The 14,546-nt window shown below is 47.5% G+C and overlaps 1 protein-coding gene across 1 annotated transcript in view; it reads left to right on the forward strand.

The window, feature by feature from the left end:
- The first annotated feature begins 237 nt into the window (after positions 1 to 237).
- Positions 238 to 14,546, forward strand: part of CNTN1 (contactin 1) — a 219,067-nt gene continuing 204,758 nt past the window's right edge. Inside the window, exon 1 of the mRNA XM_044277039.1 lies at positions 238 to 329. The gene's annotated coding sequence lies outside the window, so the exon portion shown is untranslated. The remainder of the gene's footprint in view (positions 330 to 14,546) is intronic.

Below are 14,546 nucleotides of genomic sequence, written 5' to 3' on the forward strand. Positions count from 1 at the left end.
ACCTCTCCTTGACTGGGAACCTTCCAGACGACGGAGAGCCCCCTGATGCTGAGGACCCGCTGCTCCGGGACTGCGGACACACTGCAGCTCGCAGCATCGCTCCTCCGGCCGGCGTGGAATGACATCACTGGCAGCCAATCACCGATCGCCGCCTCTACCCCCGAGCCGTCTGCTCGCCTCACCCCCCCAATAACGGCACGGGGAGGGCGCAGAGCTGCAGAGAGGGCTGGCTGGGCTGGGACTGCGGGCAAACCGAAGCAGAGCAGTGGGAGGGGGCTTCCCCAGGTGCTCCGAGCTCCTCCGTGACAGTGCACTGCTGCAGCGGGAAGGTAGGACCCATTTCTGGAATGCTTCCGTTATATGGCATATGGGTGGCTGACAGAGGAGCGGGAGGCAGACAGGGCTACGTGCCGCTTTCTATAGAGAGAAGCCAGTGTCTCTGCTGACAGGGCAATGCCCCAGGATAGACAAGTACCATTCACTGGCATGGACCATGCTAAAGCCAGTCCTGTATGGTGCCTGGGCGACATTATCCAGCTGGATATATCCCCATCCATTAGGTCCTGAAGGATATGTCTCAGAATTGAATTCTAATCCCCCTCCCCTGTGCCATGAAAAATCATGATGCCTCTTACACCCTGAGGTCTTTTTTCAGATTGTAGTAGAATTTGCGGTGTACGTTTTTCTTCTGGTGATGGCTTTGTTGGCCAGGTGTCACCTTAGGTGGAGCACCAGGGTGCCACTGCAGTTGTAGGCGATACTACAGGAACGCCACCTTGTCCGTACCGTCCATTGTGATTGACGCTGGGGATCAGAAGTAATCAGCCTCCCTTCTAACCTAAGAAGATTAATTCTCCGCTCGCAGCAAGCTTCCTCCAACCCCCAGAAATGTAGATTTTTAATATTCAGACGCCCTTGAATTGCAAATGTCTTATAGGAATGAACGCCATAGGTGGCCATACTGGCATCTCTAAATGCAGCTTATTGTGGGCACGTATCACAGGGCACTGATTGTAATTTGGACTGTAGTCCTGTAATTCCCCAGACACTCTTCTGTATCAGCCCCCAGCATCTGCTCCATTATTGTGACCACTGAAGAGCTCTTTCTCTGGGTCCCTTGGATGTAACATGATAGTAGGACATCTATGTGCGGTGTCATGATCTGAAATCCCCGCTGGTTACCATCACACCTGCTGGCGAGGAAAGACATTCAGTAGGGAATCATCTGTCACTATTAAAATATTACCCCCCCCCCCCCCCACCCCCCTGTCCTCCCACATTAACCACTGGTGCCTATACAGTGTTCAATGTGGAAAGGGACGTTACACCCATTCCTACCCAACACCATAAGATGCAGAAATTGCTATATATATTATGTGATATATTGTATTTACACACATTGGTATTTATTTAGACCCTGTTGTATCCTTTGTGCTGATACTGATTTTATTATAATACGTTCAGATGCCATCACAAGATACTTCTGTCTTCCATCATTAGGCTAGGACATGTGCCGCCCCTTCCTGGCCTTGTGCCATTGTTCCCATCTCATTTCTAGGAGAGCATCATGAAATGTATAGTAATTAAGGCTGACATTATAGAGAAGTCCCAAAGAACGTCAATTACATAGGAAACGATGGAAGGATTTCAGTGCAGTCCGCTGGTTGTGGAGCTATCTGTCATCACATTGTGGAAAAAACGTATGGCCTCCTGGTCATTAATATTTTACATATTCTTGAGAATGTCTGTCATTGGAATGGGAAGATTAAGAGAAGGAGCAGATAAAGGACATAGATGTGGATGGTGGTCAGGACGGTATAAATATTCATGCTGGAGATGTCATACGGAGATCTGCGGTCTCTGTAGAAATCTTGTAGTAAGAGGTTTATTACGGTCTAATTATGAAGAGGGCCTCTGGATGAGGAGCATCCACTGTGCACGTCTTAATAGATGATATTAGAGCCAATGAGGCCTCTTGCAGGGGGACGATTTCTTGGACAATGAGCAGGCAATAGAGCCGGCAAGTATGAAGGCAGATGCACTTTCTGGACATGGTGGCGGAGATCTTGTAAGATTGCTGTTCCATATACCAGTCTCAAACTGAACTTTGTAGAATTAAAATGTGGGGAGGGGTTACGACTTTTATACTGATCACCTATCTGGACACGTGGCCTAGGGGGCCGAGCTGCAATACCAAGCACAGCCACTATACAATGTACAGCACTGTGCTTGGTGAGAAGGATGCTGCTCTGCTATGAGTGCCTTGTCAAACAGCTGATCTGCAGGGATCCCGGGTGATCAGATACTGATAACCTATCCAGCTCGTCAGTCTCAGAAAACCCCTTTAAAAGCTCAACGCGTCTTAAATGGGTTGTCCCATGAAAAATATTCTACAGTTTTCAAACCAGCACCTGGATCTGAATACGTTTGTAATTGCATGTCATTAAAAATTTAGCATAGTCGCTGAGTTGTTCAATAAAATGTTTCTGTATAGCGCCACCTGCTGTTTGATTTTTTTCTTCTTTCTTTGTCCTGCTCACTGAGAAGGCCGCACATGCTCAGTTTCATCCTCCAACTGACTCCTGAGCTGTGATAGGGAGAGCTGAGACACGCCCCCTTAGCTGTGATAGGGAGAGCATGGACACGCCTCCTGAGCTGTGATAGGTAGAGCATAGACACGCCTCCTGAGCTGCAGCAGAAAAGGCCCTCCCCTTGAGTTGCCAGCTTGTTAGAAATCTAGCAGAGCAATGAATGGGGAGATGTCTGGATCCATGTGAGGTACAGGGGCTGGTTCTAGCTTTGTAAGAAAGGTATTGTCATGTCCTATATGATGTCTGATTTTCATTTTTTACATTAATCATGGGATAACCCCTTTAAGTAATACATTTGGTGCATCTTGCTCTGTCATAAAAATAGAAAATAAAATCCATGCCTACTATGAGCAGGTATGGTTTTATGCTAATACAAGGGGAGGCAAAATTCTGGACACACCCTTTTAACTGGTGTAAAAAAAAAAAATTACTTCCAATGTCTATTAATTAGAAGGGAGGCTGCATTATTAGGTGGTGGAAACGTTTCTACCATAATTCTGAAATGCGCCATATGAAGTTCCACTCTGGTTTTTCTAATGGGAAGGGGGTCATGTGAGATATCAGTCTTGGCTTGCTAGAATTTACTCTGGAACACACTGGAACGTCTCAAGTTTCACCTATCTTTACCTGTTCAGGAGTTCAGGGAGGTCAAAGTTTCCTAAAGTATTCTACGTGACAGGGCTCCAGACAAAAAAAATATATCAAGGAGCTATTGGCTCCTAACCTGAAAAATTTGGGAGCAAAATTAAAATTTTTAGTTGCCAAATTTAAAATACATATAATTACGAAAAAAAAACAAAAAAAACACACATGTCTTACCTAGGGTTGTCACGATACCAAAATTTTGACTTGATTTCGATACCATAAAAAAGTATTGCTATACGCCAGTGATGGCTAACCTTGGCACTCCAGCTGTGGTAAAACTACAACTCCCAAGATGCCCCCCTTGCTTGGCTGCCCTCAGAACTCTATAGAAATAAATTGAGCATGCTGGGAGTTGTAGTTTCACCACAGCTGGAGTGCCAAGGTTAGCCATCACTGCTATACGCGATACCACGTGAAAAAACACCAAAAAAGCCGCGTGCATTCCACATTTTATGGAACGTCTGGACCATAATAGAACAGTCCGATCCTATTTTTTGTCGGGGCAAGGTGACAAAAAAATGGCAGATTGCAAGTTTTTTTTTTTCTGTTACGGCGTTCACCGCATAGGAGATATTTTTAAATATTTTAATAGTTTGCACATTTTTGGGTGTGGCGATATGTAATATTTATTTATTGTTTATATATTTGATATGTAAAATTGGGAAAGGGGGTGATTTAAACTTAATATTTTGGTGTTTTTATTAAACTTTTTTTTTTTTTTTTTTACTTTTTATTTAAAGGGGTTCTGCACTTTCATTTAACTGATGAGCTATCCTCTGGATAACTCATCAGCTTCTGATTGGCAGGGGTCAGGCACCTGGGACCCCCGCCGATCAGTTGTTTGAGAAGGCAGCGGCGCTCCAGCAGCGCCGCAGCCTTCTCACTGTTTACCGCCGGCCCACTGACGTCACGACTAGTATCAACTAGCGTGGGCGGGGCTAAGCTCTGTTCACTTGAATGGAGCTTAGCCGCGCCCACGCTAGTTGATACTAGTCGTGACGTCAGTGGGCCGGCGGTAAACAGTGAGAAGGCTGCGGCGCTGCTGGAGCGCCGCTGCCTTCTCAAACAGCTGATCGTACCTTGTCCTATTTACCCTAATGCTGGGTTCAGACCTGAGCGTACTGAACGTACGCTCTGTATGCGCGATTGTACGGGCGTTTGCAATCGCGCATACAGAGACAAGCGAACGCCCATTGTTGCGCGTTCCCGCTGAAGTCTATGTACGGGAACGCGCGACAAGACGCCCCAAATAAGCTCCTGTACTTCTTGGGGCGTCGGGCGGTTTACAGCGCGATCGTACGCGCTGTAAAACGCTCATGTGAGAACCATTCCCATAGGGAATCATTGGTTCTTGCCTGTTAAGCGTTTTACAGGGCGAAGGAACGCGCTGTAAAACGCTCAGGTCTGAACCCAGCCTAATAGAGATCTATCAGGGGCTCCATAGAAATTGCTAAGCAGCAGCCTCCTGTCTCACAGGAGCACAGGGGCTGCTGGAAACACGCTCCGGCTCTCCCGATCTCTGCCTCAGGGAGCCAAAGCATACCGGGAAGCTCATGTACTTTAAACCCCAAACGTTTGAAATATGTCCTTCGTGCTGCAGTCTAAGGACAGCATGAGACAAGGCACCACTGAGACGATTGCTGTACAAACAGTGCAGCACAACCTTTTTTTTTTTTCATAATTCTTTACATAGAAGTAAAGAACACCCACAAAAACATATATAAATTTGAATCTATAAAAGAAGCAATCGTCAAATGAAATCGAAGACCTGAAATGAGTAGACATGTCATTCATGGACAACACCTTTAAAGGGAACCTGTCACCAGGATTTTGTGTATAGAGCTGAGGACATGGGTTGCTAGATGGCCGCTAGCACATCCACAATACCCAGTCCCCATAGCTCTGTGTGCTTTTAGTGTATAACAAAACCGATTTGATACATATGCAAATTAACCTGAGATGAGTCCTGTTCCTGAGAGGAGTCAGGGACAGGACTCATCTCAGGTTAATTTGCATATGTATCAAATCATTTTTTTACACAATAAAAGCACACAGAGCTATGGGGACTGGATATAGCAACCCATGTCCTCAGCTCTATATACAAAATCCCAGTGACAGGTTCCCTTTAAATACAGCTGTATAAATCTGAATACAGTGAGCTCCCCCTAGTGGCAGGCTTAAGCAGAAGTATTTTTTTTTTATGAAAAGGGAATCTGTCACCAGGAAATTCACTGTTAAACCAGGCACAGCCTTCCGTGTATGCATAGTGTGGGTGGGGATTTGCTCTGGTAGACAGGCTTGCGGACGCAGTATAGAGGCAACGACAACATCTTTAACTTAAACAGTTCCCATTTCCAGTACCCTTTGGTGAGGTCCAACACAGAAAAATATCAGGCTTGGCCTAACTTCTCAATAAGCTCATCTACTAGGGGCATGGGATATGTGTCAAAATTGGACACCTCATTCAGTTTGCGGAAGTCATTACAGAACCACAATGTCCCATCCGGCTTGGGTATTCGGACTGGCCCATTCACTTTTTGACTCCTCGATGACACCTAGCTGGAGCATTAGCTTTTTGAACCACAAAACGGGGGAACATTGACTCGGCCCCCGGTTGTTGCGGCTCTCCCTCAACTACTGCCACATTCTCCCAGGCTCGGCATAGAGTCGGGTCCTGGTGCTGCGCTGTACCAAAATTATCTCCGGAGACATTGAGGTCTGCCAACTCCGGACCCGCTGGCAAGTCCTCCACGTCTACCACCATCACACTTAGTGGGGTTGCTTCCCCTCTTCCATCGAAGTGGCGATCACCCCTACTGCTGGCCCTTTGGACTCAGGTTCCCAGGGTTCTGGTCTCCCCCTGAGCTGGGCCACTCTGCTAGAGTTGCGTCTGTCTCCCGGGTACCGGTAACTTTCATATCCGGCCATAGTGCAGGAAACCGGGGAAGTCTCTCCCAATTATCAGTTCATACTGTAATTTTGTGGCGACAGCCACCTCATGAGTCTACCTGCCAGCCACCGTTGATAGAGAGCCCAGGGCAGTGGGATAGTCCTTTAAGTCTCCATGAAAACACACTACGCTGACCTTTCGGCTAGTATACTCTGCGGGCCGTACCAGGGCAGCTCTTACCAGGGACACCAGGCTTCCTGAATCCGAGCCTCCGCCAGAGTGTCCTCCACTTCCACCTGGCACATCTGGCTATAGTCTCGGAAGTTCCTGTGGCAAACAACTTCCTGGCATATGATGAGTGTCGGTAGCCATAGTTGGTGTCCATGGGTTCACCCCGATGGGGACAGTCGGCCCTTATGTGTCCAGGCACTTGACATCCCCAGCAGACCACCGGGGCTGGGTCTACAGGGGGTACATCCCGGGTGTGTTTGGCTGGCACCGGCCAGTGGGTCTGGGGTGGATATTTCCTGGGTTTGACTGGCCCCCTCCCAAAAGAACCCCCCTGTAGATTTCTGGTAGCCTCGTAGCACTCCACCAGGTCGACCATCTCCAAGGCATTACCGGGAGACACCTGGCCGATCCAGTGCTGGAAAGGGGTACGGCAAAGCACTCCAGAACACATCCGCCAAGAGACGATCCAGCATAGCAGTGGGGGTTAGTACATCAGGCTGCAGCCATTTTTGCAAACGGTGTAATAGGTCATAATACTGCGGTCTGGCGTGTTCAACCGGGTTAAATTCCCACTGATGCACTCGCTGGGCCTGGACCAACACATTCACCCCCAGTCTCACCAGGATCGCACCTTTTATGGTCAGTTAGTCGGCCGCTTGATCATCGGGAAGATCGAAAAAAACTTGCTGGGGCCAGACTCCAGGAATGGATCGACGACCTCAGCCCACTGGTCTCGGGGTAACTTTTCCCTCATGGCCACCTTTTCGAACACCGCCAGATAGGTCTTGACGTCATCTGAGGGGGTCATCTTAGGGATCGCCGCACGGACAGCTTTCCAGGCATCGTAGACGTTCAGGGATGCTCCTGCCGCTTGCAATGCCATCACATGTTGCAATAGCAGCTTGTTAGTTTCCTGCTGCTGCTTGTTAGCCTCCAGCTGCTGTAAGTTAGCCTCCACGAGGGCCTTCACGACCGCCTCCATTTTGTCAGGGGACACGGGTCTTAACCTTGCCGGCTTAATGTAGGACATGCACTTGTGCCTGGGAAAACAAGAACAGGCCTGCCTCACTGCGTTTGCCCGCATCCAACACCAATTGTGGGGATTTGCTCTGGTAGACAGGCTTGCGGACGCAGTATAGAGGCAATGACGACATCTTTAACTTAAACAGTTCGGTGTTCATTCACAGATAAGGATAAGCAAAACAAAAAGTCAGTTTCAAGGAAAACAGTCACCTTGAGTCTGGTGTTTGTTCACACCATGCAGCAATGCAGAAGTCCTTGGACATAGCAGAAACCACCTGCTCTCACACCAACAAGGTAGCAGGGCTTTACCGAGGCCCAAACTCCCAGGTCCCAACACAGAGATTGACAGAGCTTCACTGTCAGAGAGGAGTAAATTCCTACCACCTGACAGTGCTGCCTGTGTTTTATAGCCCAAACCAAGACCCGGCCTGGAACGTGGGGAGAAACCACCCACCCTGCACTTTGGTTGCTCCCAGTAAGAGCCGGCCTGGATCGGCTTTACAGCCATACTAAATAGCAAAACCATGTCAGCCAGCACTAGCTGCTGCTGACACATGAAATTACCGGCTCTTACCTCACCGAGGCCAAGAATCTCTGTGACACATATCTTCCGTCAATGACAGACCCTTGCGCCTTCCTACAATAGTTATTCTGAGATAGCTGTCAGTCATTGAATAGGACCACCCACATGACCCCTAAGCATAGAAAGAGTAGAGATTTAAAAGAAATAAATTTCACGTTTTACATGAAGTAACAGTGTATAAAACTGTCACTGAAAAAGACAGATCAGTGAAAGTCCCATAGGTCATCTCTGCCCCCACCAGAATGAAGTGGAATACGCTATTGATATGCCAATATAACATTAGAACATGGTAATACCATTTGCAAGGGTCTGGTTAGAACGGTAATATCAGCACCGATACTCTATTTTAGGCTTTATTAATAAACATGAAAGCATTGTTACCTTTATACAAGTGGTCATTATAAATATTTAAATAGGTACAATATAGACCACTGTATTTTCCCTGCCCTTTTCTTATAGTTTTAGCACAGTACAGTACCTTACAGAAAAATGTTTCAAAGGTTAAAATGTCATTTTAAATTTAATAAACTGCCCTTAGGCAATCCATTAAAGTGTTATCTAAGGTGGTCTGACCCCGAGGATACCCAGCGCTTCTACAAGAATTAATGTTTTTTGGTCCCGCTTATCTTAGTATAGCAGTGTGTTGATACCAGGCATTTTTTATTTAATTTACTGTAGATTTTCCATCTGCTGGAAGCCTTGTCTGATCATCTACTATTCTTTTAGTAAACTAATATTTCTGACGTTGCTTCTGATCTTCCACTCAGCTAAATTCAGATTGTACCCCGTTATTCTCAAATCCAGTTTTTTATTAAAACATTTACCTCCTGAACCCTAATTAAATGTTTAAACTTAATTTAACCTGTTGGGGACACATGACGTACCAGTACGTCATGATGTCCCGGTACTTAAGGACACATGACGTACCAGTACGTCATGTGTATTTCTGATCACCGCCATGTGGCAGATGGTGATTAGAACTGGGTGCCTGCTGAAATCAAGCAGGGAATATGCCCCTGCGTCTTTTGGGGCGAATGCTTCCATTTAACATCGCAGTCTGCGATATATGAGCGGGGAGAGAGGAAGGGCTGGGGTCCGGAACTAGGGGCGGAAGTCCGGAACTGTACTCTTACACCGGGCCCCGCCGCTCACCGCAGTATTTCTGTATGGAAGCTTGTTAGTAAGTGCTGTACTGATACAGGGGAACAGGGGAGAGCGCAGCTTTAGGTAAACTTATTAACAGGTTAAGGATTAATGTCTAGAAATACTGCAGTTAACGGAGGGCTGGTGTATTGGGGGAAACTGTTATGAGGGGGATTTGTGGATGACAGCATATATAGCAGTGTCATCCACAGATCCGCCCCATAACAGTGCCATCCACAGATCCCCCACGCCATAACAATTCCATCCACAGATCCCCCACCCCATAACAATGCCATCCACAGAGCCCCCACCCCATAGCAGTGCCATCCACAGATGCCCCTTCCCATAACAGTGCCATCCATAGATCCCTCATAAACAGCGCCATTCACAGATCCCCCATAACAGTGCTATGCACAGATCCCCCATAACAGTGCCATCCACAGATCCCCCATAACAATGCCATCCACAGATCCCCCATGACAGTGCGTCATCCACAGATCCCCCATAATAGTGTCATGCACAGACCACCATTAGTTCAAAACCCACCAAAAGCACACCTTTTTTCGTATTTTCCTCCTCAAAAACCTAGGTGCGTCTTATAGTCCGGTGCGTCTTATAGGGCGAAAAATACGGTATTGCTATGTATTATAGAAGTAGAGAAATTGAAACTTGTAAATTGCAAATTTTTGGTAAATTTGGTATTTGTTTATAAATAAAAATGATTTTTTTTTACTCCATTTTACCAGTGTCATGAAGTACAATATGTGGCCTGGATATGTAAAAGTGTTTTAAAGTTATTCACACATAAAGTGACACTGGTCAGATTTGCAAAAAATTGCCTGGTACTTTAGGTGAAATATGGCCGTGTCCTTAAGGGGTTAAGGTTTAAGTCGTGTCACCCCTTACCCTCTTTTCTCAAGGGTATACAAATTAAGTTCTTTAAATAAAGTAAGGCTACTTTCACACTAGCGTTCTGCTGTCCGCTCGTGAGCTCTGTTTGAAGGAGCTCACGAGCGGAGCAGAACGCTTCCATCCAGCCCTAATGCAGTCTGAATGGATGCGGATCCGCTCAGACTGCATCAGTCTGGCGGCGTTCAGCCTCCGCTCCGCTCGCCTCCGCACGGCCAGGCGGACAGCTGAACGCTGCTTGCAGCGTTCAGCTGTCCGCCTGGCCGTGCGGAGGCGTGCGGATCCGTCCAGACTTACAATGTAAGTCAATGGGAACGGATCCGCTTGAAGATGACACCATATGGCTCAATCTTCAAGCGGATCCGTCCCCCATTGACTTTACATTGAAAGTCTGAACGGATCCGCTCAGGCTACTTTCGCACTTAGAAATTTTTCTAAGTTATTAATCTGCATTAATATGATCGGATCCGTTCAGAACGGATCCGATCAAACGCAAGTGTGAAAGTAGCCTAAGGGGTATCTGTCACCACATTTATCATAATTAATACAGCCAACATGCTAAATGTCGTCTCTGTGCTGGTGTCTTTACACAATAATATATTGTTCTTATGAATAAACCAGTAATATGTATTAGTTTTCTAAGCATAGAAAACCCCTATTCTCAATATAGTAAGGCCATAGCCTTTTATTATGGATTAAATAAGGGAGAAAAAAAGTAACAAGAGAACTAGAAGTCTGTCCTAGGATTTAAATTTTCGACATTTACATGCAAGGCTGACCACTTATCTGCAGGCTACAGCCTAATCATATTGAGAGAAGTGGTTTTCTATACTAAGAAAGCTAATATATATTACTGGAGTCTTTGTAATCATATATTGTACCTGTGAATAAACTAGTAATATGGATTAGCTTTCTATGGGTACTTTCACACTAGCGGCTGGGTACTCCGGCAGGCTGTTCCGGCGGGTGAACAGCCTGTCGGATCCGTCCTGCCGCTAGTTCACGTGTGCCCCAGGACTGCCGCTCCGTCCCCATTGACTATAATGGGGGCGGGGCAGTGGCGGATCCAGAGCCTGGTCTCGGGAGGGGCACTTCCAGATTATTTTCTGTCCGCCGCCACAAAACAATGGTGCTTATAGAACAGACTACACAGTATAGAGGTATGCTGTATATTGTGTGGCACAGTGTATGCTATATGTGTATAACATAAACATATTTCACATGAAAACTTACAATTACTTGACTTGGCACTTGGGCATCTCAGATACCACTTCAACACTTGGCTGGGGGGTCGGTGGAGCTGATGTGTTTTATCCTAACGAGAGAAATTTCATAATAAGGATTTGGAGAAGGGGCAGAGGGATACCAGATCAGGGAGAGGCTGGTGCTGCTACTAGGGTCATACAATGGGGGAGTAATAAAACCCACCATAATGCCCCCCCAGTAGTAATAATTCTCCTTATTATAGACAGTGCAAAAATTACCCCCTTGTAATGCCCCCAGTTGAGCTAATGTCCCAATAGTGCCCCCATAATGTGCCAGTATAAAATACCCCTATATAGTGCCCCCAGTAAATGCCCCATAGTGTACCTGTGCCCCCATAATGTACCAGTATAAAATGCCCCATATATTGTGCCCCAGTAGATGCCCTCAGTGTCCCCCATAACCTGCAAGTATAAAATACCCCTTCAAGTGTCAGTAACAAGAGCCCCCCCAATGTGCCAGTAACAAGAGCCCCCTCAATGTGCCAGTAACAAGAGCTCCCCCCCCAATGTGCCAGTAACAAGAGCTCCCCCCCAATGTGCCAGTAACAAGAGCCCCCTCAATGTGCCAGTAACAAGAGCCCCCGCAATGTGCCAGTAACAAGAGCCCCCCCAATGTGCCAGTAACAAGAGCCCCCCAATGTGCCAGTAACAAGAGCCCCCCCAATGTGCCAGTAACAAGAGCCCCCCAATGTGCCAGTAACAAGTGCCCCCCCAATGTGCCAGTAACAAGTGCCCCCCCAATGTGCCAGTAACAAGAGCCCCCCCAATGTGCCAGTAATAAGAGCCCCCCCAGTGTGCCAGTAACAAGAGCCCCCCTAATGTGCCAGTAAAACTATCTAATATGTAAAGCTGAGTGTATGTATGTATGTATGTATGTATGTTCGCCAAAGGAATCCGCACCGTCGCATTTACAATCACGAAATTTGGCACACAGGTACATCAGGTGTTCGGAAAGGTTTTAGACCGGGTCTCAGCTCTCTAGGACGTACCGTTCCTGAGATATTTTTCTTCACTGCTGTAGGTGAGCTATAAAGGAAATCTGTCACCAGGATAATTGCTATTGAAGTAAAGCCGTGGCCTAATAGCACTTAGAACCTTATTTCCAGATGTGCCTTTGTTCCAGCAATAGAGGTTTTTATCCTCTGAAAATCCTGTTTATCTGGTATGCAAATGAGCCAGTAAGGTTCCCAGAGGGGTGTCACTCTTGCAGGAAGGAGCACAGACACGTCCCCTGCCACAATGTGTCCACCCTCAAAAGACTTAAAACCCCACCACAGGTCCCGCTAAGCCCACGCCCAGATATGGTTAGGCCACGCCCCATCCCACTCCTGAGCCTACGCGGATTAAAAAAATTAAGGTAAACATCAACTTCTGTCAGCTGCAGGGATGGGACGGAGGGTGACTTTCTCCCTGCAGATCACACTCAGACAGTACAGTGCAGCTGTCTTACAGTGAGCTGTTCAAAAGGACACACCCCCGATCCAGTAAAGGCCACTGTTAAGGGGGCGGGCCCCTGTGGAGGTCACTGTCAAGGGGGTGGTATGCTCTGAAAGTCACTGTTAAAGGGGAAGGCTGCTGTAAAGGTCAAAGTTAAGGGGGTGGGCTGCTGTGGAGATCCAATTTTAAGGGATGGGGCACAGTGTGGGGGGGGGGGTCAGTGTTCAGGGGTGTGGGGCTGTGGATGTCACTGTTATAGTGGATAGTGTTGATATCTTTTAACAACACACACAAACATTAAATAAAATAGATTTCTAGTTGTACATATAAAAAAATAAAAATACTTATACTTACTTACATGTCAGCGATGCGATGCAGGCCTCTTCCGGCCTGTGTCCTGCGCTGTACGGCTCAGGCTACTTTCACACTTGTGTTCAGAGCGGATCCGTCTGAGACGGATCCGCTCATATAATGCAGACGGTGGATCTGTTCAGAACGGATCCGTCTGCATTATATTGTAAAAAAAATTCTAAGTGTCAAAGTAGCTTCAGACGGATCCGTCCAGACTTTACATTGAAAGTCAATGGGGGACGGATCCGTTTGAAAATTGAGCCATAGTGTGTCATATTCAAACGGATCCGTCCCCATTGACTTACATTGTAAGTCTGGACGGATCCGTTTGCCTCCGCACGGCCAGGCGGACACCCGAACGCTGCAAGCAGCGTTCAGGTGTCCGCCTGCTGAGCGGAGCGGAGGCCAAACGCTGCCAGACTGATGCATTCTGAGCGGATCCGCGTCCACTCAGAATGCATTAGGGCAGTACGGAAGCGTTCGGGGCCGCTTGTGAGAGCATTTGAACGGAACTCACAAGCGGAGCCCCGAACGCTAGTGTGAAAGTAGCCTTAGGCGGCGCGATGACGGCGCCGGCCTCTGATAGGCTGCCGGCCTAGTGCCTGCAGCCTATCAGAGGAAGGGGAAGGGACACACCTCTCCCTCACCTGCCCCACAGCACAGCCATCTGTATCGCTGTCCTGAGGACAGCGATACAGATGACTATGGAGAGGAGCGCTTCTACAATGGAAGCTCTCGTCTCCATGTGCCCTTTCTGAGCAGCTTGGGGAGTGGGCAATTTCCCCGTTGCCCCCTTCCCCCGATTCACCAGTTCCGGCATGCAGTGCTTTTAGTCTGGCCGCCTCTCGGCGTGCGCTGCTGTGCTGCGGCCAGAACTCCGCCCTGCCCCCATTATAGTCAATGGGGATGGAGCTGCAGTCCTGGGGCACACGTGAACTAGCGGCAGGACGGATCAGGCAGGCTGTTCACCCGCCGGAACAGCCTGCCGGAGTCCCCTGCCGCTTGTATGAAACTAGCCTAAGCTATAGTGAGTAGTGTGTATGACATGTACCTGCTAGGACACAGCTCTGTAAATCAAGGGGAGGGCAAGTGCACAAGGCACAGTGGTATGACAAATGCAGTGCGCCAAGGATTCAGCCCCAACGTGCTCATCTGCATATAAGTAAAACACAGATATCTATGCAGCTGTTTAACATACAGACAGAAAAAAAGGTATAGTTTTAATCAGCATGATCAATCGAGCGGTATGGCTGGGTTAATAGGGTTGATAATGCTGACAGCAACATTGCGTTTTTCTTTTCCGGCATAGAGTTCCGTCACAGGGGCTCTATACCGGAAAATAACTGATCAGTTTTATCCCCATGCATTCTGAATAGAGAGCAATCCGTTCAGTTTGCATCAGGATGTCTTCAGTTCAGTCGTTTTGACTGATCAGGCAAAAGAGAAAACCGCAGCATGCTACGGTTTTCTCTCCGGCC

Source organism: Bufo gargarizans, chromosome 2, assembly GCF_014858855.1.
Source record: "Bufo gargarizans isolate SCDJY-AF-19 chromosome 2, ASM1485885v1, whole genome shotgun sequence".
NCBI lineage: Eukaryota > Metazoa > Chordata > Amphibia > Anura > Bufonidae > Bufo > Bufo gargarizans.